The sequence below is a fragment of the Typopeltis vanoorti genome, chromosome 15, assembly GCF_054136105.1.
Source record: "Typopeltis vanoorti isolate ZY-2024b chromosome 15, IOZ_Tvanoo_1.0, whole genome shotgun sequence".
Taxonomy (NCBI): Eukaryota; Metazoa; Arthropoda; class Arachnida; order Uropygi; family Thelyphonidae; genus Typopeltis; species Typopeltis vanoorti.
The window spans coordinates 31,897,704-31,920,149 of record NC_143563.1 but is presented as its reverse complement, the minus strand read 5'-3'; the positions used below and the strand labels follow the sequence as shown (position 1 = coordinate 31,920,149).

Below are 22,446 nucleotides of genomic sequence, written 5' to 3'. Positions count from 1 at the left end.
GCATGGTGTACTTCAGTCATTTAATGTGCCTTTATACCTTACCGTAGCACGCGTAGTTTGCTAGTGGTATGCAGTATGCAAAATAAATAAATAAAAAATAATACGTAAATAAATATATATATAAAATAAAATAAAATTGAGGCTCTAGGGTGATTTATGCAACATAAGTATGTGTTTATTTTAACAAATAATTCTTCCAGCATCTCCAGAATACCTCGGTTAACATCATCATCGGCAACCATTGTCAATCTATTGCTGGATGAAGGCCTTTCCAAGATTACTCCAAAACTGTCTGTCCATGGTCTCCTTTCCCATGCCACTCCTGCAAATTTGATGATATCATCAATCCACCGATCTAAGTCGACGTCGTGATCGTGTTTCCTCTCGTGGAATCAAATCCAGTATTTCTTTTATCCATCGTTGATCTTTTCTGCGAACAATATGCCCATTTTCACTTGGATGTTTCACTCTTCATATGATGGCAGAGACTTTGGTGTGATTTTTTATCCATTCATATTGTGATCCAGTCTTGTGATACCAAGCATGCCTCTTTCCATACTAAATTGTGTTGTTCTTAATTTTTGAATTTCCTTCGCATTTATTGTCTATGTTTCAGAGCCATATGTCAATACAGGAAGAATACATTGCTTAAAAACTTTTCTTTTCAGGCATAATGGTGATTGACTTTTAAATATTGATATATTTATAATGTTCCAAATGCTTTCAACCCAAGCATCGTGCGTCTTCGTCCATGATATTTTGTTCCATTGATATCCTTTGTCCTAAGTATGTGTAATGATCTACTTGTTCAATTTCATCATTATTTTTCGATTGTTTCTGGTTGTACATACCTCAGTTAACATAATTAATATTTAACATAATTAACATAGTTAACTTTGGCAGTGACAGGTGACATGTTAAACGACATCAGAGTCTCATACAAAATGCTGATTCTCTTTACGTATAACACGAGCTACTCCTGAAAAAAAAAATTCCTTTCTATTTTATTCTGCATTAATTTTTTCTTCAATTTTTTTTAATGGGAATTCAATATATGGGAGGTTCGACCCACAGTATACTAGTATCAAGGATAAGCAGAAGTTTGAGGGAAAAAAAAAACTTGTTAACATTCATTTAAAAAATCTGCAGACTATACTCTTTAAGAAATGAGTATGGAAGGCTGTTCCAAAAACAATAGCAGAGGAGTGGACGTAGAAAAGAAAACTTCGTTCTCTGAGTTTGAAGTTGGACTGTGAAGAAATGATGAGTAGCCGCTAAACGTTTAACAGATTAAGGGGGGGGGGGGGGTTTGGGGGCTATGCTGCCAGGTCACTGACGATCAATATTTTTCTAAAAAAATGGAAGTGGTCTGGTTGACCGAGTGGTTAACATACTTACTTTTGAACCAACAAGATGTGGGTTCGAATCACCTGTGGACATGGATGTTTCGGAATATCTTTTAGGTAGGAGATGAATTTCATCTCTCGATGTTAGATCACCATCCACATAACTTTACTGGAGACCTGAAGGGCGTGTGTAGAGCAGGGGTTTTGATTATGTAAAATATAAATTAAAAGATAACTTAAATAAATAAATATTAAAAAAAAATTAGCCAGACGGGTACTAATGTACCACAGGTTTATGATCTTTTGTGGGTAGGGGTCACGCAAGTAGAAATGGAACATCAGTATAAAGTGAATTAGTGAAAAAGGAGTTGTTTGTACTGAATCAAAAAATTTTAGGCGGCGCTTAGGAGAACAAACCCAAATATCACACAACTTGCAAGTAGGCAAAGGAATTAACAATCATAATATACAAGCCTCGGCGCTTCAACGTAATCTAAACCACCAACCAATCCCTTATCTGTGTTACAGTTTGCAATGCACATAAAATCCAAAACAAGAATACGTTTTCTAGTGTACTAATATACGAATCAATGAAACAAAACATTTTGATTAAACTCTAGATTTTGAGGCTATGCACCTGTATATCATCAGAAGTAATTGTGATGGTTAAACAATCGAAAAACATATTTGAATTCTGATGAGAATTGATTCAAAATCTAAGTAGGCTTCTGTAATATAACATCAGAAGTCTCGAGGGAAACTTATATACTACATTCAAGTTTGCTTTAGTGTGTAAGTATTTTTGCCCCTTTTAAGGATATTTCTAATATTCATAAAATATTCCCCTTTCAGACTTCATGTAACTTGAGAAAAGTTTTTTTTTTAAATTTTATTTCAAGCCCCATTCCCACTTTCAGTGCCACAAAATGGCCTATATAATATAACAGCAATTCTTTACTTACACTTACAAAAGTCTGACATCTTCCCTTCCCAATTCAAACGTTATGAAATTTATCAATGAGATCTTCCTGGCAGTAAATATTATAACTATAAACAGGAAAGTTCTCATGTGGGCCGAAATAGCTCAGTTGGGAGAGCGTTAGACTGAAGATCTAAAGGTCCCTGGTTCGATCCCGGGTTTCGGCATTACCTTTTTTTTCCCTCTCCGAGTATAACTTTTAACTCGTATATTAGATTGATGTTGAAAATTTATTTATCACTAGGTTAGACTATAATAGATTTAGTTTAATCCTTTATCCCAGTGAGAGCAAACTTTGTTTGCGCCTGAAAATATCTTCAGGACTAAATATAGTGTTGTACTATCTTATCCAGTAAGTAGTGCAACACCAAGGCAACTCGTGGCAAAGGTGGAGCAAGCTACCAGGCACTTCTAACCCAGTATCTCCCATAATGCAAAACACATTTCCTATGTGGCTATGTATACTGTTATGCATTAAAGGGATTGGCCATCTACCCAGACTAGTTTCGACCTTTATTGAGGTCTCTTCAGTGGGAGCCAGGCCCAGAGCTGGAGATACTAGGCAGAAGCAGTAGCAAGTCATCTGTGCCTATGGGATATTTTCAGGCGCAAACTTTGTTTGCTCTCACTGGGATAAAGGATTAAACTAAATCTATTATCGTATATTAGATTGCTCTGACATACTTCAAAACTCTGAACAACAGCAGCAAACATAACACATTTTTACAATTTTCATTACGAAGCTAAAGTAAACATATCGATCTAGTCAGGAATAGACTAAGTTCATAGCATAAGTTATACAAAAGGCAAGCTTCCACAGGAAGTGAAATAATACAAATAAAATGTTTCGTAACACTGCAAAAGAATCTGAATTACTTTTAATGATAATGAATAATCTGAGTACTTAAAATTCACCGGTGCTTCTATCAGCCTGTCATTTCTAGAAATGCTTCATTTTTGATCTTCATTCAACATAAATGATTTTACTCTGACCTATCTATTGAATTTGGAACCCATTTTGCAGAACTGGCAATAAAATCATGGAAGGTTGACGAGGTCATCCGTTTTAGCAAATATTGATATACTGTACATTCTTAACCTTCTACGCATTCTTTCATTTTTGAATGGTATTAAAAATAAATAAAACCACACACGTTCATTGCACAAGCTATATTTGGAGATACTTTATCTTGATCTTCTAATTCACCTTCAGAATCAAACTGCTTGAGACAACTCTTCCGCTTCTTAAATAACTAACACCTTAAAGCATCAGCAATTATGAGTTTGACATTATCAGAGTTAAAAGGCTGTTACGGTATTTAAATGACTGTTACGGTATAACAAAGGAAGTAGGGACGTCTTGGATGTGTGCGTAGTAGCCCTTGTGTTCCAATACTATGGAGTCAAAACAGGAACTGCTAGCAGACATGCACGATTAACTGAGAAAAGTGCTCTGTACTTCTCCCTATGTAGACCAGTAGTCTATTTATAGTATAGCAGCATTAATCTAGTCACGGTGACTTGTCTGACAAGCTAGGAAATGATAAAGGGTAACAGGTGTCAAATTCCAGGTCGTTTATACTGAAATGTTTGTAAACTTCATCCTCGTGCAGCTTTTAGACTTCTGTAATGCATTCAGGAACGAAAGATACTTAAGTGCCTAAACTCTTAATTTCTTTCTTTCCTATAATATTAAATCGTGTCAAATGGCGTGTAAAATGAACAAGGATAAAAATTATTTAAAACAAGAATGATTTAACAGTTTACATTCGGTTATAACAGAAGTTAAAATTGCTCTCGATGTTAAATTTAAGACAAGTGACCCAGCTTTCTTCTTCCTTATAACAGTTCAAGGACTTGTGTTAATTATAGTATGACATTATATATCAAACAGGTCCCTATTATTTACAAGTTATTTAGCAAAAAAATTTAAATTTCTTATTGACACGGTCTCTTACATCTTCTCAGGAAAAAAAATAATTCACATAGTTGAATTGGGTCGGATTGTTTTGAATTACGGTCGAAATAACTATCAGGTCTTAGCTGCTTTAGTCCTTAATTGTGTTCTTCTGCCTGTTACAACGAATGTTAGTTGTAGGTAATTTTCTATTCTTGCGATATGGGAAATGAATCCATTGTAGAAAATTCTATCAAATACTAATTAGGCACAGGGTGAGGGGAGAAAGAGAAAAACGGGAAAAAAGGAAAAAAAAGAGCAAAACTGAAGAATAGTCAGAATTCAAATTCAAAAGATGAAAATCTCAAATCTGCCTAACCTTAGTATAACATGTTTGGGACGTTGCAACAAAACTCCTTAAAATTGTTGATGCTATCCAGAGAAGGGAAATTCGGATGAAAGATTATTCTCTCTCTCTCTCTCTCTCTTTCTGACTGACTTCGATCATGATCTAAGCAACATGGCTTAGATGCGGGGGAAATTTACTATAGTGTCAGCCATGTTCTAGCAGCAACATAAAACTATCTCCTCCGCATCTAAGCCATGTTGCTTAGGTCATTTTACTGGCAGAGCCGATACATTCCTTCAATTAAATGATAACATGCAGCTCTCATTATAACTCTGAGCAATCATAAATAACATCATATTTGTTATAGCATTACACTGACAGTGCATAAAATAAAAATCACTTTTATACTGTGTCATAATTTTTTTTTTTGGGGGGGGGAGTCTTTCTTTCTTTCAACATTTTGAGGGAAAAATTCTAAAATAACGCTAGGTGTATCAACACATAATATCTCTTCTAATCACGTGATATATTCGATTTAAAAAAAAATTAAACCTACGGCTTCAGCATCATTGATCCATATTGTTACATCGAAAACTTTCGCATGCAAAAGAAACAGAAGACAGTTTTTCATCATAATTGATGAAAAACTCTCAGTGATTAATTAAGACATAAGTTTTTCCTAACTCTTGAATAAATGTTTTATTTCCTTACCCACTGCTGTCTGCTGTTGTACTCATGTCTGCTGTTAGCATGTCCATTCTCGATTTCTTTTCCAAAGCCATATTCAGTCACTGTCTTTGTAGCCTGCACTAACTCCAATAGTCAAAACAATTAATAGCTTTAAGGGTAGGCCTTAGTGATACTCCGGGTAAATGTAATCAGAAGGCCGTACGTGAAAGTAAGAACGTTGACAGTTGCTGCATGATAAAATAAACTAGTTCCTGCTATTTTCGAAGCGACCTCTGTTTTCACAATGGACGTCACTCCGGAACTGGTCAGTATACGTAGCGGTGGGGATTTCCCAAGCGGAGCGGAATTCATTGAAGAAATGGGGAGCCTGTCCCTGACTTTTATATCACCATAGAGTGAGAGGAGGGAGGACTGAATAATTACCGTTTGGTCATACTCTAAACATGCTGTCAGGTGAGCTGAACTTTTTCAAATTCTCTGCTTAACTTCTCTCCCCTCCCCAACCGACAGGATTTTCCTGACATAAACTGGTTTTTGATACAGATATTTAAGCAAATGTATAAGAATCACCTTATCTCTGTAGAAATTTACATTCTGCACACTGCGCTTCTTCGGTGAAGGAAAAAAAAAAAAAGATCAGTAAGGAGACAAATGAAACACAACATTTTTATAATATACAAAAATTAACTATACTAACGCGTTCTTAACAACGTACGTTATCCACTTTATATTTACAAAAACATATTACCGTAATATAAAAGATTGTCACTGTTACCTTAACATGGCCAAACTCGTTGAACTAAGAAATATTAAGCCAACTTCTGAAGTTTTTCTCATAAATCTAAATAACTAAGTTATATAAGAAATAAATAGCGATCGTTAGTTATTATTTTGCATACTTTTTACATGAATTTAAATAACAATGGTCATAACTGTAATAAATTTAATAACCATTTAACACTTTTAAATAAAAATAAATAACAAAGCGGTGTTTATATATCTTTTTTTTTTATTAGCTAAACAAGTGTTTTTAAATACTCAAACCACTGATACGATACAATGCATATAAGTGGTGGCAAAGTACAATACCTAGTTAAAACTCGTGAATTATTATTATTTGGTATTTCCTTTATATTGTTATTTTTATTTATATATTTGTTACTTAACATTGGTATTAAATGTAAATTAAAGCTGGTTCATTAATTTTAAAGAAATAATTTTATTATAATAATTGTAATTAACATTTCAGAATATATTCAGCACAATAATGATGGCATTTTCTAGTAAAAACAGTCCGTATTGAAGTTCTTGATATGCCTGAATGCGTTGTTATTCCAAGTATGTAATTAAAATATTCTAAATGTAAAACTATGACTTTGTTTAGTAGCAGCTAAGTAAACAAGTTACAATTTTTTTTTTTTTTCATATGAATCCCGTGGCAAAAAGTTGCAAAACATTAATGGAGCGTAGAGTAAGAGAGAGAGAGGAGTTATTTATTTTCTTCTTCTTCTTCTTATTTATTATTATTATTATTATGAATATGTGGGTAGCGTTATGTGAGGAAGGTAGTACAGAGGATAGAGAAAGATGGAGATGTAAAAAAGCAGGTGAGGAAATTGGTTTGATGGGTTTGAAGTTCGCCTGAATGCATACTAACAAAAAGTTTCGCCCTCACGTTTGGAGGAAAGATGATGGAAGCCAGTTTACCAGAACAGTGCCCATAGACGTATACGTGTAGAAAAGGCACAAGCAAGAAATAAGACGAGGAATATACTGAGGAATTATGACACTTTGAAAATAAAGAGAACAGCAAGGCACAGAAATAATTTGTACACTCGTAATCATAAGCTTGTAAAGTAACATAGTTTACGAGCTTATAGATCTGCTCTCTCTCTCTCTCTCTCTCTTTCTGGATTGCAATCCCGTGCAAGACGTGAGCAACCTTTTATGCGGGTTATTTCAGCTGAAGATGAGTTAGCCGATCTCACTGGAGGTTTTCTCCGGTAACATTACTTTTTCAAACTCGTAAAATAGGCAAACCAATCAAAAGAACATACGCAATAATCAGACATGATGCACCACTGTTCTTGTAGCCTCTGCTGCTTTGGCCATAAATCCAAATTAACCCTCTCTTTTCTCAGTTTCTGTCCTTGGAAAATGTACTGTTTCTACATTTGCAATAAATTCAATTTAAAAATATTGTTAATATTTATATATGATATTACTTACGAATTTTTGTTTATTATAGTATTGCTATGCATAAAATTTCCGCTTAAATTTCTTCCCCTTTTTCTTTTTTTTTTTTTTTTTTTTTTTAAGCAGATTGTAATGCCTCAATAAAGCCTCAGCTGGCTAATGGATACAAAATTAGTATCTGTAGCCGGTATGTGGCTAAAAAATAAAATAAAACTAAATAAATAAACAAAAGATTATTGTATAGTACACAGAAAACCTGCTAAACTAAAGTCTTCATATGTCTTCTCTATGTACATGTCTATGTGATATCCCAGTTGTATTTCTTGTTTTTTCAACGAGCATCTTCAATATCTTGGACGATACTGTGCAGCCTTATGTGTTTAAACATACGATAAAATCAGCCTTTTTTTTTAAATATTGATTGTACATAATTTTTTTTTATTTTTTCAGCAAATTGACTAAATAAAGTTATTTATACTCAAGTCCATCTCTAGTACGTGTTGAAATCTCTTCCCATAAGAATTACTTTCCCCTGTCAGAAAAATTTGATGGAATTCGCATAGATTATCAATGTTCCGTTTATGGCATTCAGTGTCGTGATCGGAATAATAAAAGCTTCGTCCCATATGCAATGACGCAGTTAATCCGAAATTACTCTCAATTTTGTATTTTGGTCCACATAAACAAACAATTAAATTTTTGACAGAGTGACAGTTAATAATATAGCATTTACAGTTATTAATATAACATTAATAACTCACGATAGTAAAACAGAACGAAGTTTGTGTGTGTGTGTGTGTGTGTGTGTGTGTGTGTGTGTGTGTGTGTGTGTGTGTGTGTGTGTGTGTGTGTGTGTGTGTGTGTTTACGGCTATTTTATCTGCTTCTGTTTAAGAATGCCCCTCCTAAAATGCCGTAAAAAGAGGAGTAATATGGGAGTTTTCCCAGAAAAAATACCTAGAGTTTTATTAGTACTAGTAAGCCCGTTAATAAAGAAACAACTCTGCGTTGTTGCTTGAACTGAGCCGAAGATACCGTCATAAGCGTGTGTTTGATATTCATCCAACTGTTAACACATTTCCTGGTACTTGGATGTATGTTCATCTTCACAATCATAACCGAGTGATGGATCGCATAAGCCCATTTGTTGCGTTCTTTCTTGAGTAATCGATCAATCATGCATAACTATTTGTACTCTGTAGGATATCCTCAATCAGTGCTTGCTTAAACTTTGGTCAGAGTTCAAGCAATCAAAACGAAGCTATTCCCATTACTTCTCTACGGTCATGCATGGCGTTCAACAATACACTTATGTTCTGTTGTATTGTATGTTCTTCAGTTTATATTTATCCTTCATTTTGGTTGTCAACAATTTATAGTTCTCTGTATAAAGTAAAATACTTATGTTTACTTTCAAGACAAGGGTGATGTAAGGCTTCAACATTTCACATTAATCACAGGTTCTGTTTATATGGAAAATTAGTTGACGTATGCGTCATTGCAAACAGGCGAGAATCATTGCACAGTGGCAAGATGTATGCTACTGCTGCGTTCAGACAGAACTTACTCCACAAATATTCCATTAAATTGAAAATAAAATAACATAAGCAAAATAGAGAGAGAATTATGAGACATTTCAGAGAGCAGTATTATGTACAAAAGGTTAATACTCGTATATTTTCTGAGCTTCTAAATTTTATTATATTTTTTACTTTTTGATGTTTTTATTTAATTGTTTATTTGTTTATTTTTGATGCTACCAAAGTAGTAAAGAAAGAAACAGGAAATCGATCAGAAAAAAAAAAGGTAAGGAATTTGTCATGCTCTCCTTTGTTTAACATTTTAATTACTGTCTGCATGTGGCACCCAGTCAGGATTGGCTGGCAAATATGAGAAATCTGAAAAGCACTTTTTAGTGACTTTCACAATTAGTGTGACGTCTCTACAAGCCGTGATGGTTTTAGCTATAGAAACGCCTAGGAAATACCGAGAAGCTCCCGAGGCATCTCCAGCACCTTATAAAGATATTCAATATATTCCAATAATTATTGAACTATATAATGATCGAATCAAAACTTAAAATCAGAGTGAAGATAAAACAGAAGGGAGAATTGATTTGTTAATAAACTATACTTGTGTCTTTTAAACGAATTTAAGTATCTTATATAATATGAAACAAAATTTCATTTCTGATATCAGGAATACAGAATTAAAAGTCACAAAACAATGATGGATATAGGAACCACATTTCCCAATACTACAAGGGAATCCAAATGATTCTGGAAACGGTTGTGGTACAAGTTATCTAATTTCCTTTTAACTTCTCCGCGTATTTTTCAAGAACACCTCAGATACTATGATCTGTCCAGCAATTAAAATTTGTAAAAATATTTGCCCACGTGCCGAGACAATGCTACGTTCACTTCGTCACATAGTGACCGATTTTTTTTTAGGTCACTGTCGTCTGAGAATGCTGGCTGCTCTTTCGTCATCGTCACGGATTCGTTCGTTGGACGTGCACCTGACAAAAAGAAATTTATTTTACAATTCTCTCTCGCTTTGTTTCTTTGTTCATATAAAATATGTTCTTGTACAAATTTCATTATAAACGTATATATGAACGAAGATAATGTATGACTGAACAGAACATCTATACTAATATTCAAAAGTTAATTAACTTCCAATGAATAGCAATGATATCCTAAACTAAAAACACAAAGTAACAGATTAAATGAAAGACCATTGTAACTAGTTTTTCTCATTGATTTGGGGAGCTCAAACATGTCTCAGTGACTTGTTTATTTTAATAGTACTGTCGTTGAATACTGCAAGACAGATGCGTGACCTTAGCATTAATTGGCATTCGGGTCAATTCACGCGTATGATTTCAGCGACACCTACAAGCATTCATTTAAATCTCTTCACACGTAAGAAATTCCCAACGACAGAGCAGCGCTGTCTACAATAACAGATGCCCACTGTTTCGCAACTGGAGATTTTTTGATGCATCATTGGTTATCTTAAAGTAGGTTTATGGAGTATGTCTACCCACTCAAACTCCCCCAGCCACCGACTTCTTCATAACTTGCCCGATTTTTTTATTTCTAGGTCACTGTCGGCTAGGAATTTCTGATGTTCTTTCAGTAGTCTTTTTTGCTTTCCAGTGATAGCTGGAGGCTTCATTTCAATAATTAAGGAGAGGCAACCGTGTTTCTGAGTCAACCCCCCCCCTTTTTTTTTCCTCTTTTTGGTCAGCCACCACTGTTATCGTATCTAGTCGCTCTTACTCAATATCTTTCAGTTTCTGTCTAGTCGTCCTTCTTTCTCTCCCCCTCTCTCACACACAATGCTCTCCCTTGATCAGTATAAATTTTCTTTCTTTGTATCTTACTCTTTCAACATTTTTCTCTCTTCCATTCTTTTAATGTCCTTTTCTTTTTCTTCTTCTAAATGTTCTATCCCCCTCTATCTCTCAGTATCTCTTACACTCTGTGTCATTTTTCTCTTATTCTTTCAATGTCCTATACATTCTTTTGATCTATCTTATTCTCTCAGTTTTTCCATCTAAATGTCCTTTTTCTTTATTTTTTTCTCTTTCACTTTCTTAATGCACTATCAATGTCCTTATTTCCTCCTTTCACTTTCTAATCCAGTGTTCTTTCTCTTCTCCCCCAAATCTCTCCTTCATTTAATGTAATTTCCCATTTGAATGTTATATTCTCTCTCTCTCTCTCTCTCTCTCTCTCATTATTATTATTATTAGTAGTAGTAGTATTTATTTAATATTAATATTATTTAATATTATTTATTTTACTCGAATCATCTTGTTTTTCTTTCACACAATGGATTCTTTCTTTCTCGCTATTCCTTTTCTCTTCCTTCAATCGATATGTTTTTCCTTCTCCTCTCGCTCTCTCTCTCTCTTGATGTCTCTTCTATTCCATGCCTTTCTTTCTTTCTTTTGTCTCTTTCTTTCAATCTCCTTTTCCTCTGCATCTCCGTTCTTCTCTTAATCAGTGTGATTTCTCCTTTTCTCTCTTCGGAGAAATTCTGATCTGCTTTTCTTTCTCATTCAATACTTTTCCATTCTTAATATAATCCCTCGCTCTCCCTCTGAATCTTATTTTCTCTCTAAATTAACAAGAGAGAAAGAGAGAGAGAGAGAGAGTTTAGATTACGACGAAGTTACCATATTATATGGTGATGAAGCCAATTCATTGTGTCTATTCTGTTCTGTAGGATGAAAAATTCGTGATTCTGGTAGAAAATACCTTGTCACCTCCTGCGAATGTGATTGGTTAAGCTGCTTTTAGTTGAAATAGGGTTTATTTCAACTGAATTACTGAATTAAAAATCTTCAAAATTTTCAGAGCGTTCTGAAAAACTTCGATATACTATAACCAATAGTTCGTTTCTAGTTCACACTCACTCAACCAAGTTTCGTTATTGATTACAGCATAGCCATCTTTTCAGTACTACATTCGATCATGAGTCCTAAGATATCCTGATCAACAATTAATAAATTTCTCAAGTGTGTTAATAGGATATACTGTTGATCACCCATTATCAAATTACTCTGGTGCTATAATTACTTATTTCGGAGACGCGATAAAGTCATTTGCAGTACTTAAAAAAAAAAAAAAAAAAAAAAATATATATATATATATATATATATATATATATATATATATATATGTGTGTGTGTGTGTGTGTGTGTGTGTGTGTGTGTGTGTGTGTGTGTGTGTAGATGCCAAGCTATTTTAAACCTGGTTTTACTCCATTTCCCAAGTAAGCAAACAAACAAATAAGTCAAGTTCGCGCCTGCAAGTATTGCAAGTCTAGGTGACCCGTAAAGTAGTACAAGTCTAGGCAACTCGTGGTAAAGGTGGAATAAACTGTGATCACTATTCTTAATATTTACCCTTAATGCAAAGCCCATCTCCTTGAGGAGATGTATGATGCTATGCATTAAAGGCAAGAGGCCACTACTCAGACCGGTTTCGACCTTTATTGAGGTCTCATCATCAGTGGGAGCCAGGCTTACAAATACCAAGGTTAAGTAATACAGAGCTTATAAGTATTTTACCAAAACAAGTTACCATAAGGTGCGTTGACCTTATTAAATAAAAATCTCAGGATGAGAGATAGATGTAGAAAGTTTTTTACCTTGGGTATAATATTGTTTTATAATATTGGTTAAAGATGCTAAGCTATTTTAAACCTGGTTTTACTCCATTTCCCATGTAAGCAAACAGACGAATAAGTCAAGTTTGCGTTTGCAAGTCTAGGTGATAAAAATCTTGAGATTTTTATTTAATAAGGTCAAAGCACCTTATGGTAACTTGTTTTGGTAAAATACTTATAAGCTCTGTATTACTTAACCTTGGTATTTGTAAGCCTGACTCCCGCTGATGATGAGACCTCAATAAAGGTCGAAACCGGTTTGGGTAGTGGCTTCTTGCCTTTAATGCATAGCATCATACATCTCCTCAAGGAGATGGGCTTTGCATTAAGGGTAAATGGTGATCAGAGAATAAAGCAGTGATAAAAGAATAGTGATCAGAGCTTATTCCACCTTTACCACGAGTTGCCTAGACTTGTACTACTTTACGGGTCACCTAGACTTGCAATACTTGCAGGCGCAAACTTGACATATTTGTCTGTTTGCTTACTTGGGAAATGGAGTAAAACCAGGTTTAAAATAGGTTGGCATCTTTAACATATGATTTCTATATAAACTATATATATTGACGCTCATACACGAGAGATCGCAAGACCTATAACACAACAATGCTGTGTGTGGAGGGGCAAGAGATTAAGAGGAAGAAAGGACTCTATTAACAAGTTTCTTGAAAAGCTGGCGGGGGGGGGAGGGGAGGGGAGATTATATTCATCAGGAAAGCAGTACGGGGAAAAGCTGTTCCAAAGAAAAGAACAAAGGTAGGAAGCAAAAGGATGAGATTATGGTTCGATATATTTGTAGCCGAACTGTGTATAGATGTTAACCAATGGCTTCTCGTGTTCTGTCATGAGCAGAGAAAAGTGGAGGAATAGTAGTGACCAGCTCAGTGGAGCAACAATCATGAATTACCTATAAAAAGGCATAATGCAAAACAGAGTGCCTATAAGAAAGTGACTGGAAAGAATCTGTGAGAGAAAGAGATTGTACACAGAATAGGGGAAATTCGTCTATTAGGCAAATTTTCCTCTTCTGTATACAATCAATAAATCTTAGTGAGGCTTTGGGTACCACCGCAAGTGTAAGAACTATATCCTAAGGTTGGTCGGATTTGGGATTTATAAGGTATTGGAAATTAAAAAGGAGAGAAATGGTGTTTTGAACGAAAAAGATGCCAAGATTTTTGGAGGCTGAGGAAGCTTTGAATGTAATATAGTTATGCCAAAATAAGCTACATATGAAAGTCAACCCAAGAAGTGAAACTGTTGAACGGAAATTGGAACATTATCAAGAATAAGAGGGAGTGAAGTAGAATTTTTACTGTAATAAAAGACGGGTCTAGTTTGATGGCATTGAAATTCACATATTCATTTCACTTGATTCAAGAATAGTAAGGATATCAGTCACCCTGATTATGGAAATTCGATCACTTTGAACAATAAAAAAAAAAAGTTTCTTCAATGAAAACAAGAAATGAAAAATATTGCCATCTGCATAACTATGAATAAGATCAGAAGAGAGAAGATTATTAATGTATATGACGGTTATTACTATGTCAAATACTCATGTTATATCGTATCACTTCTTCCTGAAAACCAAAATGCATTTTTTTAATTATATAACGTTTCAAAGCTATCGTCAACAGCGTAAAATTTCTATTCATTGGCTATCATTAATATTAATATATATATAATAACTTATCCATTAAATATTCTAAGTGTTCCAGTTAAATACTCTAACTTTAATTGTTTATGCATTTTATCCAACTATTTGGATTAAAAAGGACACTGTGATGCGCGATGGAGATCCATAATGTGCGTGGAATCGTAACGCCGTCTAATTCAACAGTGTGCATTTAGTTGCACATCAATAACGCCATTAAGCATGTCTGATGAGCATAACGCCTCATATAAAAATGTTGAATTATAAATTATATGCTTTGTGCACAGCGAAAAAAAAACAAAAAAACTGAGGTTGAATTCGTGCAGTTACATCACAAGATACAACTGATATAATGGTTCACGTGATATGAACTACTCATGAGTCTGAGCGAGGAGAAATTCAATTATTTTAGGACTAACGAAATATAATCAGAATTTAGACAAGAACCAAGACATTAGCCTGCGGTCAGCTGCTTTATATTTCGATAGAAAAACTGCACTGGGAAACTTCATATTCTTACCCCTTCCCAGACTGAAGACTCCTTTAATAGATAGCAGTGAAAGGAGAATGGCAACCCCCCATCGGTTATTCTATCTTATTGTACTTCGCAGAATGCTGATATTCCACCCTAGTGAACTACTTGCTCACGACTCCAGAATATAGCTTAGTGTTCTTTTTATTACGTCACTGCTCTGTCATTACGAAGCATTGGCACCTTTCCATCTGCTGTAGCTGACCATGAGTTTCACCACATCCCTGTTCTTGCCTTTCTGATGCGGATACTAATAGAACTGACTGATGACGGGGTGATGACCTTGCTGAATCAGCTACATTCGATCATGAACTGCACGATCTTAGTTATACGCGAGTTGAGCACTTGGCCTTTTGTTTCTTTTCGGCAAACATGGATTGTTCAATCTCCCAACAGTAATTAGAAATAAATTTTCAAAGAATTAACTTTCATGAATGGAACGAGTTTTAATGAAGTACCTTGAGAGTTTGCATGTGATGTTTGTATATGAGAATGCAGTGCTTATAGGATAAATAATGATGGTTTTACATGCACAGAATCGTAAAGATATCGCAGTGATATATTTGGAGTACAGAAAAGTACATCAAGGCATGCACATAGCATGACATATATATATATATATATATATAGTCAGTTAAATGTATTTATATATATATATATATATATGGGGTGTTAAGGGTCAAAGCTGTATAACTGAGAGGAGACCTTCACATAGCCTTTAAAGGAATGCGGAGAACCGACCAGGGCTTCTGATCCTCACCTTCTCGTGGTGCACCCTGCTAGGTATCTACCAGGATACTGAACGAACAAGGATGGCCTGGAATATAATTTGGGATTTAGCCGACCAAATTGTATTCTTATTGGCTTAAACCACAATATTAAATGATGGTACAACATGATAGAATTTCATGCCGGCTGGGGCGTCGTTCAGTTAAACAACACCCCCGTTGTTTTCGCCAGGGAACCAGGGCGAACAGCGAAAAGTCAGCTACTGGATCAAATCCTAAAACACACCCCAACTCAATATCACCAGAATTGAAGATCGGTACTATCAACATAAGAAGCCTGAATGGCAAAGAAATGGGCTAACTGAGGAATTAGATAAGTACCAGATCGACATAATAGGGGTGACTGAAACAAAAAAGACAAAAACTGGTGAGATCTTTCTGAGCAATAAATACAAAATGTTATATTCAGGCAATGACAATCAAGGAAAAGAAGGAGTAGCCATAGTATTCAACACTAAATACGAGGCTAATCTTCTTGAATGGCAGGCAATTTCAAGTAGTGTGATGTTAGCAAATATCAGAATGGGGAACTGAACAATGAGACTTATTCGTGCCTATGGTCCCACAGAAGGTTCTCCTAAGGTAGAAGTGGAGGAATTTTTTGATGCTTTAGAAAAAGCAACTGCCAAATTGAAAAAGGAAAAGTTGGTCCCTGTTGGGGATCTAAATAGCAGAGTAGGAAATGACTGTGAGACATACAAAAATATTTTTGGAAAATTTAGAGAAAAGAGCAAAGCTAATAATAATGGCAAATATCTGTTGGATTTCTGCTCAGGACATGGACTGGTTATTACTAACACCATATTCCAATATAAAAATGTGCACAAATTCACATGGAGAGAAGAGGCTAGGAATAAGAAAAGTCTCATTGACTATGTTATTGTTGACAGTGATGTTTTCTCCCTGGAGCAGGACACCAGAGTATACAGAGGATTTGAAATTGGAAGTGATGACTATTTAGTATTGAGCAGGATAAAATTGAATTTCATATTAAAAAGCATAACATGTAAGAAAGTTTTAAAGTGAATAAAAGTTGAGCAGCTCTCAGATGTGAACTGTAGACTAAAATACACAAAGATTATTGAAAAAAAAAATGAAAGAGTTTGAGAACAGGAATCAAACCTTGGAGATTCAGTAGCAAACTCTGAAGAAAACATTGATTGATTCTGCCAGAATCAATCAATATTTGATTGATTGATTGAATCAATCAAACATTGATTGATTCTGCCAGAGAGGCATGTGGTGAGGTTGTCTGCAAGGATAGAAAAATCAGAACTCCATGGCGGAAGTTAAAGAGGCAGCGAAGGAAAAGAAGAAAGCATATCAAAAGTTCCTGGCAAATAAGTCAGCTTGTGCTCTTAGACAACACAGAGACAAATGTAAGAAAGCTAATCACTGTGTAAAACTAGGTAAACAAAAGTCATGGGAAGACTTTAGTAAGAACATAGAAAATAAATATCAAGAAGGTGGCAAAATATTCTGGAGGTTGTTGAAGAAGCTTGGAAATGGAGGAAAGAGTGCTGTAAAAGGAGTTAGAGATGACAAAGGTGATATGAAAACTGGAGAAAAAGATATCCTTGAAGTATGGAGTAATTACTTCTAAAAATTGCTAAATGAAACTAGCAGTGATGACAGCACAGTGGTAAAAAACACTGACTAGGCATGCAATCAGGAATACATATCCATGCTTGAAGTAGAAAAAGCCATCAAAAGTCTGAAATGCTCTAAGGCAGCTGGAGTAGATGATATCAGACCAGAAATGCTCTAGTATGGAGGTATAAAAGTTTTTCAGTGGCTGCACTGCATAGTTCAGAGGGCTTGGACAGAGGGACGAATTCCAGATGATTGGAGTAGAGCTCTCATAGTACCCATATATAAAAAGGGAAATAAAACTGATTGTGAGAATTACAGAGGTATTTCTCTACTGAGTGTTCCTGGTAAGCTTTATACCAGTATACTGGAGAAGCTTGGTGAGGAACAATCTGGATTCAGGTCAAATAGAGGCTGTCAGGATCAGGTATTCACTTTAGGACAAATAGTTGAAAAGTTGGGAATATAACAAAGATCTGTATTTAAGTTTTGTAGATCTGGAAAAAGTATATGACAAGGTGCCAAGAGAGAAGCTATTCAAAACACTACAGTTGTATCCCGTCAGTGGATCATTATATCAAGCAATACTTAATCTTTATTTGAGTTGTAAATCAGCAGTTAGGATTAAAGGAGGTACAGGAAGATGGTTTAATGTTAAATCTGGTGTGAGACAAGGATGTACATTACCCCCTGTGTTGTTCATTATCTATATGGATTATATTATGAAGGAAAGTGGTAGTAAACCTGATATCAAAGTTGGAAATGTTAATGTCAGCTCTTTGCTTTATGCAGACGATGTTATACTTCTAAATAAATCTGCTACAAGTCTGCAAGATTTCCTGACTAAATTGAATAACTGTTGTAATAGATATGGTATGAAGGTCAGCAATAAAAAGACAAAGACAATGAAAATAAGTAGAATCTTTGAAAATGTCAACTCCATTGTGAATGGAGACCCTGTGGAACAAATAAAACATTTCAGCTACTTAGTCACGATTTTTAGCGAAGATGGTAAATTAAATATGAAAATAGACAACAGAGTCAACAAAGCTGGTATGGTAAGAAGTCAACTGAATAAATTTATATGGAATAAGAGAGAAATTAGTCAAAACACTAAATTATCTGTATACAAGATAGTGTTCAAACCAATTTTAACTTATGGATCTGAGAGCTGGGTCAGAAGTAAAACACTTGACCAAAGACTAGAGACCGCAGATATGAGAGTCCTGAGAAAGATTATAGGCGTGAGCAGATGGTATCATTGGCGATATCATATTAAAAATAAGGATATCAGGAAAGAACTTGACATTCTTAGCATGCATATATATATGATAACACTAATAATAATAAGCAGCACAAAATGAGCAAGAAAAGTTATATCTATAATAGGTAATAAGGCGGACTTTTAAACGCCTTATATGTCCAGCTCTTAAGGTGGAATGAGTGTTGTATGTGTCTTAAATACCACGCATATGTATATATATTATGTATTATGCATATATTTATAATTTATTTTAAGTCTTAAGCGAACTTGGTTGGCTGAATGGATAGCATACTGGCTTTCCAACGACTAGGATGTTGATTTTAGGGTAGGTACAAATCCTTCGGTGACATGGATATCTGAGAAAGTTTTTAGGTGGTAGACGGTTTTCGTTTCCTGGTGTGAGACCACCACCCATCCTGCTTATTAGAGGCGTGCAGTGGCCTTGAAAAGGTATAATGTTTGGTTTTCTAGAGAAGGGCTCCCGTGTTATCTAACCTTTAGACCGCACACGATACTAATACGCTGTAAGTTTACAGCCTTATGGGTGGATTCACATAAAAATAGTTGGGCATGTATTAAACTTCAGAATCATACTACATTCATCATCATTTGTTTGGCATCTGCCATTATTATTCAGGAATAGTCACCTATCCTAAGGAGTGGATTTATAAAGCATTTGTCCCCCTGTGCGCATACCTATTATACAAGTAATTCTGTCTTGCTCATTTTGTGCTGCAACTTAAAACAACACTTTGACCACCTTTATTTATTAATTATTTTATTATTTAAATGCAGTATTCCATGAAACTAACTTTATCTGAAAGTTTCCTAAAAATATGGATAATGTCTGATACACATGTCTTAGCAATTAATTCGCAAACGATACCTGAGTCAACCTGAGTCTGGAAATCCACTGTGTTGATCATCGACTATACCTGAATGGTTTCCTTTCAAATAATGTAGGTTATTAGCTTGTTTAACTAAATTGGTCTTTAATTTTCTAAATGGAGTGTAAAATTAATTAAATTATGTAAAAAAAAAAGGAAAAATTTCACAGACTAAACATTCACCTTACATCAGAGTTCGAAACCTCCATGTTTAAGAGGCAAAGCATGTTTTGGAAGAAACTGAAACATGCTTTGCCAAGAAGTTTATATCATAAGACACACTTCCTTATTCTGTAGAAAGCCCAGGTATCGTAGCTGACACCATTTACGTCGAAATGCTTCGCTTCCAAATTTCGTAAGCTGCAGTTCAGATAATAATAAAAAAAAAGGGCTGCAAGCGCTGTTGATTATGTAATGGAGTTCTGTTGTTTATATAAGAAAATTACTTTATTCCCGATCTTCCACAGATAAAATTTAAAGTCTTGCTATCCCTTCCTCCACGCGTCTTGTTAATACAAAAGCTGCTCTGTGTTCTAATTACACTATCACACGTTTTTCACAGATCTGTCAAGTCCTTCCATTTTACCACTCATACTAGGAGTAGTAAACAATTTGAAATTTACGATCTATTCTGGTTGGATATATCTCCTGCATATAAACAATTTCCAACTTTTCTTTTTCAACTGAAGTACTTGCACGTTTTTCTTATAGTCATAAATTAGAAAGTTTTAAGTACGCCTAATTGTTGTAAATGTTGTGAGTAAAGAAAATCTCTTACCATTAATAAAATGTAAAGGAGATGGAATAAGTGCTGATGGCACTAAAAAATTTTCTCCGATAATGAATTTCGTACAAGTATCAAGTCTGAACTCTGTAATAGTATGATCAGGATGATTGTGGTCTGCAAGAACTTTCATGGTGCACCTCGTTTGTTGATGGATGTTTGGGAAATAAATCCACTATTTTCAACCTTCTGTCAGCTTATTCTGTGAGATACAATGGAAACCTAAATATTTATATACTTTCCAACGTGCATGTTCTCTGGACTAAGATTTATCGATCTTTTTTTTTTTCTTTCGTTCTCTTTTTATTTATTTATTTTTTTTATGACTCGAACAACCTAAACCTAAAGAAAAGTTTCTAAGGCTCATCAATAACCTACACAGCATACATGCGAAATGGTAAATAACGGTAGCCTTGGCCAAATAACTTATTTCAGATTTTAAATATACACAAAAAATTTATTAAAAAATACCAAATTCATATTTATTAAATTTATTTGTTTTTTTAAATCTTCTCATAATTCGCCAATAACTCAGAATCCACCGGTTGAAAAACATTGTTCTCTCTAAGAATATACACGCTGTTATATGCTGATAAATACTGAGGTTGTTTACATTTCACTGTTTGTCCTAATTTGTGAGACAAAGATATAGCAATCGAGGTTTCATTAAAGTAATGGTTATAATTAAGTCAGATATCTATCTGCGATAGTTATCAATAAACTAAATAGCCCTTCCTCATCCCAAAATAGTCGACTTTTAAATGACTGCGAAATGCGATAAGCAGTTGACGACAGGTAGCTTAGCATCCCGGCACAAGCATCCTGATCACTGGATCTTCCCTTCCTTGTAGAAGTATCAGCATCTTCATTGTGCACAAACGCAATGAGACATTGGGATGTTGTATCACTTAACACTCTGAAGAACACTCCCGGTTCTATACTTGTAGTATTTCCATGCTTGTAAACCAGCCGCATAGCTGAGGCAATAATTAATCAGAACAACTTACCTTGTGCTTTAGCTCGTGACGGGATCCAGACACACAGCACCACACAACACAAACGTGAGATCTCGGCAAAGGCACTACCGCCACTGGTCTCGTGTGATCCACATGTCGGTGGACCTCCCTCCAACACACACACACTTCTGTGACGTCACAGTGATGTCATCATAGGGTTGGGCAGACACGACCTATTAAAGCAACAGGCGATGTAGAAGCCCTAAGGGATGTTCTAGTTTTTCGGAGCAGACAGAGGAAAGAGATATTGAAAAGAAAGCTTGGTCGTGATCCTCTTTGTTATGAGGGTGTTTACGGTGTAGGCGCATTCACTTTCACTATTTCATATCAGATGTCAAGAAAACTTGACTCTAAAATGTATTACTCTGCAATATTGTCAAAATAAGGAAATTTAAAACATCATTTGAAGGACAGTATGCAACAGTTGTTATGCATAAGTATGCATTATAACTGTTGAACTGCGAATAGGTGCATCGTTCTTACACTCCAGTGATTCTCAGCTTCCCCACCCTTTCGTTAATATCGGAAATGGAATCTTATTCGATGCAGAAGAAAAATCCTCAAAAGGTTTTGGATAATTGAATATAACGTCAGTGGCTCTCTCTCCCAAAATAATGGTTTAGCTCTACACCACGTGCGCTAAACTACGCACAAGCTGTGGATGGTTTTAAATATGAGCGTTTGAAAAATTACCTTTTTTTTTTTTTTTTCAAATACCTTAAATAATGAAAACAGTTTTTTTTAATATACTTCTATACACAAGATAAACTTTCAAATGTAGCTGTGCACTACTTAATGATGTAATGTTTTAATATGTCCAGTAATTTATAATTTCAAAAGAAAAGAAAAAAAAACGGACTTTTTTCTTACAATTAACCAAATAGGAAATGACACACACACACACACACACACACACACACACACACACACACACACACATATTACAATATACAATAGGTACGAAACTGTCCAAAATAGCAATATAACGTTCAGTGTTAATTTTTTTAACACCACAAAGGAATCATAGTCCACACACCAAGAGACGTATCCCCACACCATAAAACCACAACCACCCACTTAAAAGATGAGGAGCCGAATAACATACCCAAACACCCAATTCTGATACTATGTCGAAAACTATGTATAATTATCTGAAACAATGTTTCAATTTACCTTAGTTAAAGCATTGTAAACAACGGAGCAAAGAATGGTGTACCAGGATACGAAACCATTTTATCCATTTTTGTATTAATTTTTATATAATTAGTTATTTTAATTGTTCTTCATT

At 34.9% G+C, this 22,446-nt stretch overlaps 1 protein-coding gene and 1 non-coding gene across 2 annotated transcripts in view; one reads left to right on the top strand and one right to left on the bottom strand.

Annotated features, from left to right (window-relative positions):
- Positions 1 to 21,226, bottom strand: part of LOC150098573 (uncharacterized) — a 123,176-nt gene extending 101,950 nt beyond the window's left edge. The window contains exon 1 of the mRNA XM_090405586.1: positions 21,150 to 21,226. The gene's annotated coding sequence lies outside the window, so the exon portion shown is untranslated. The remainder of the gene's footprint in view (positions 1 to 21,149) is intronic.
- TRNAF-GAA (transfer RNA phenylalanine (anticodon GAA)) lies at positions 2,420 to 2,492 on the top strand. Its single transcript has one exon. It is a non-coding gene; the product is annotated as a tRNA-Phe (tRNA).
- Positions 21,227 to 22,446: the final 1,220 nt, after the last annotated feature.